At 36.3% G+C, this 4,617-nt stretch overlaps 1 pseudogene; it reads right to left on the reverse strand.

The window, feature by feature from the left end:
• Positions 1 to 1,061: 1,061 nt before the first annotated feature.
• Positions 1,062 to 1,784, reverse strand: LOC121156373 (annotated as a pseudogene).
• Positions 1,785 to 4,617: the final 2,833 nt, after the last annotated feature.

A 4,617-nucleotide genomic window follows, 5' to 3' on the forward strand; every position in this document is an offset into this window, starting at 1 on the left:
ATTCATGGCAGCTGCTACTGAGCTGGCAACTGCTTTGTAGAAGCAAACATTGAGACATAACTTTGGGTTCATTTTTACAACAAACTCATTTTAATTTTGATGATGTTTACAGAGCTAAGAAGCAGGCATGCCCATTTGGACCACCAGTTAGGAGAGAGAGGGTCAAGGAATGAAGGAAAGTGGATGACACAAACTGCCTCCAATTGCTCCCTTTTCTGCCTGTATCTGGGGAAAATGGAGAGAAGGGGAGAGGGCCACCCCAGAAGACCAACACATCAACACCTGGGAATGGGGGACAGCCATCTGATGTCTTCCCAGGGTCCCTGTTGTGGAACATCTTCTGAGGGCACTGCTTCAGTGGTTTTGATAGTTCTTAAATGCTGTTCCTTTTGTTGCTCCAAGGTTGAGGAAATCCTTGCAAGGTCCATTAGCTGACATAGTCCACAAAGGCAGGAGACTCCAGTGGCCCAGAAACTTGCTGTGAAAGCTAGACTGGGAGAGCTGTCCAATTTGTTCTGCCCTTGCTGGTAGTAGACATTCTCTGTAGGCCTCAATGAATTGGTTGTAATGTCTCCACATGCATCTCATCATGCTGTGTGCACTGCAACACCTTCTTTAGGAACCGAATATGCCCATTCTGACACATTCACTTGACGGCCAAACCACAGACCTTATGATTGTCCTTATGTTTGGAGTTATGAGTCCAGCACTCCAGCTGGGTGTGCTGCCCAAAGAAACCTTGCCAGAGGTGGACACAGACTTGACTGCAGTGTGTGCCAGCCAGTGTGGGTTCTGGAGCGTTCTGTTACTACACATGCTGGTGGTTGCAGTTGCCTGGTCAGTTCTGTGGCTAGTCCCATCTCATATGCAAACAAATGGGTGCTGTGGCGTATCCTAACGCTGTGTACTACACACTTGGCCCTCATACACACGAGTGGGAACTTCAGACTAGTTGGAGCAAGCCAAAATAACCTGCGTCAGATCCACATCCAGCTCCTGTTCCTGTGCATGCTGCTTTGTGCAGCAGACTGGACCAGTCCTACCCACATCCCATTTGCCTCTCAGTGTCCAATGTAATTGGTGTGGAGGACAAACTTCTTCACTTTGCACATGTTTGTGTTAAACAGACTGTTCATTCTGATCATAATGTAGTTAAAAAAACTAGTCATTGAACTTAGATGAAACTTGTTTGTGATGGGAAGGAAATGAATTTTCATCTTGTCTTTAGATTTATTGAAAACTTTGTGTGGGTAGTCCGATATACTAAGAATATTTTGGAAGAAGTCATTAGAATTTACCAAATACTCAAATGCCTACATTATGGAATCTCCTAATAGACCCGGTCAACAACCTGAAGCAAGTGTTCGAAGTCTTATGCCTGAGGGTCAGTTTCATCTTGAAGAACATCTACAGTTTCAGCATGTTCTTTGCCTAGGAAATAGCTCAGGGACATCAGCCTTGGCATTTTGTAAGATATTTTCACTGTAGATGTATGTTTCTGTTACTGTTGCTCCCTAAGATATTTGCAGAGAAGCTAGGCTACAGGCAAAACTGAGCTTAAACTTGGGAGTCTTTGGGGAGTTTAATCATAAAGAAAAATACAGTTTTCTGAAGTTTAAGTAGAAGACTTGCTAAGTGTAATTGTACCTTGCAGGATGGGTTGTACCAAAAGACTAGTCAATGTGCTCAATACATACGTCTAAAAGACAGTGTATAACACATGGTGATGAAGAAGTGTAGAAAGAAGCATAAATGTTGGAGGGAATGAAAATTAGCTCATCCATTGTGTAAAACACTATGAAATTTTTAAAAAACTACAAATATGTGTTATATGATCTAGCCATCTCACAACTGAGTATATACCCAAAAGATCTGAACATGTTGTATAAAATTGATATCTGTACCATCATATTTATACTAGTATTGGTCACAATGATCAAACTAGGAAATACATGAAAAATATGAAAATATGATTACTATTAATAGCCTTTGCCTATATTTCCACTTAACTCTGGAATTTTTACTTTCCACTTGCTGAACTTTTCATTTGGTGGTGCATTAAGACTTTGACTATGAAGTGAATTAAAAATCTTATTCCAAAAACCAGGCTTGAAGAAAATAAATAAGGAGGAAAAGGAAGAAAGAAAGCGAACAACCAAGAAAGGATGGAAAACAAAGGAAGAGAGAGGCAGGAAAGGAAGTATCTTTATAATGTTAGAATTTTATCTATGAAGTATGTTGATTCTGTTCTCCTCATGTTATCACACTGACATGAAAATTTGTGAGGATCATGTTTTAGTAATTATGATGTATTTTCTGTGATCTCGTAAGTCTAATGTATTATTAATTTCTAAATAAACAAACAACTATTACTTCTGCCAAATGAAGCTTCTGTCCTAGTTCTGGGAACATACCCATGGAACATGAAGTCAACATATGTAACCGATACCCACAATTTTATGCTAATTTCAGGTCTATTGACAATAGTGAAGACATTCATCAGCAGATTCATGTCAAAATAGAATTTGGATTACATGTGCAATAGAATATAATTCAATAATAAAAAGAATAGAATACTGATATTTGCAAAAAAATGATTGAAATTGAAGTTTATTATAAATCAGACACAGAACAACAAATACCATGTGTTTTCTTTCCTATATGACAGTCTCTTTCTCTCTCTAATATTAAAAAATGCTGTCTTTACCAAATAACATCCATTACATAATAACATATCCTTCTTTAATGTCTATATGCTCATGACTCTCACATTATATAATAATAATATATTAACTTTTAAAAAATATATGTATGTATACATGCTTGGTGTTTGCATATAAAGTGAATTTAGAAAAGTGCTAAATATTGCTAAGTCTCCATTTGTCCATTGAAATATTTTATTATTCTCTATTATTTGCAGTTTCAACATAAAAATACAAAAAATAATAGACTAGAAAATGATTAAATGTGTATGTATATAAATATTTTAATGCTTAATACATGATCCCCAACTCAAGCTTGTCCGTATGTGAACTGGAAGATAAAGTCATCACAGGTGAGACTAGTATGGCAGGTCTAAAGTTTAACATAGATTTTATATATATATATGTATATATATGTACACACAGATACATACATATGTGTAGGTGTTTGCATATATGTGTATGAACAGTCCAAAACAAAAGGAAATAAAGAGGTGAGGATTTGAGCCTTTAAATTGAAAAGAGATGTCAGAGGCTTGCTGTGATAATAGTAATCCCAGAAAAAGTAGTGCTATAGTTATGATATCAGTATTTAGACAGATCCTATTTCAAGCCAGGTCCTTTTCTTCACATCTTCGTGATCTTGGGTTAATTAGTATTTTCATATCTCTTTTCTAATGATGATATTGGCAGATACTAACTGAGGCTTTTAGGGACTTAGTTACATAATAAGTGTTGGCTTTCTATTGTTGCATAACAAATACCACAGAAAATTTCAGTTCAAGATCCCAACTGTATAATATATCAGTTCTATAGGTCAGAGATATAGTTTGACGAGGTTGGGTTCAAGTTATCAGCAGGAACATGTTCCTTTTGGAAGGCTGTAGGAATCAATTTTCAAGATTATTTGGGTATCTGATAACGTTTGAACGTCTGATGTCCTCATTTCCCTGACACACAATCTCCTGCATTGTCAGTCACTGATGGTTTGTTGAATCATTATTTTTCCATCACTCTAACCACCCTTCCTTGCCTCTTTTTTCCTTGAATCCATTTTGATTTTCTATAAAATCCAAAACAATTTGTTAATTTTAAGAGCATTGAATAGAACCTTAATTTAACCTCCAAGTCCATTTTGTCTAAGTGAGACAATACAAGTACAATAGTGGGAAAGAGGGCATAGCATTTGATAGGGGGATTGTGATTCTGCTTGTCATCTAATTCACTGTTTAATGCAGATATCACTTAATGCCTGTATTCATAACTTATTCTAGGCAAAAGGTATATATTTTTGATTTACTTTACATTTGACTTACTTTGTTTTTATCCAGAACTGGCCATGGCGGAAAGCAGGAGAAATTCCTCTGCTTTGGCAAATCTCCACTTCTCTTCAACTTGAATTAAGGATTGTGGTACCAACAGAAGGAAATCCAGGAGTGTGGGGGGCAGCAAACAAACTGACATAATAGTGGTGAGGACAACATTCTACAACATTTCATTGCTTTATCATAAAATGTAAGGAAGACTAAACAGTACTGAAATGAATCTGTGTTGCCAACCAGGTTTAGGAATATCATTTGTTCTTGATTGCATTCCTATCTATGTCCCCACTTCCCCATACACCTGACACGAATGGGAAAGGAGTGACATGGATGACATACAGTCTCAGCTTGAACAGACAAGGGTGTGCTGCTTGCCAAATTAGTTGTATAAATTTTTATTACCATGGAAAATAATTGAGTCATTGTTCTACACTTCCTATCCTAAACTTGGTATTATCTTTTATTTTCTACAAATTTTATGGATATGAAGTATTTTTAATTTTTAGTGCATGATTATGAGAAAATAGAGTATTCAAAATGTTGTAATACTCCATTTGTTTTAAAAAATTTGATCCTCTGTATAAGATTTATTT

The sequence above is a fragment of the Ochotona curzoniae genome, unplaced genomic scaffold (assembly GCF_017591425.1).
Source record: "Ochotona curzoniae isolate NIBS_2020 unplaced genomic scaffold, NIBS_Ocur_1.0 contig_3368, whole genome shotgun sequence".
NCBI lineage: Eukaryota > Metazoa > Chordata > Mammalia > Lagomorpha > Ochotonidae > Ochotona > Ochotona curzoniae.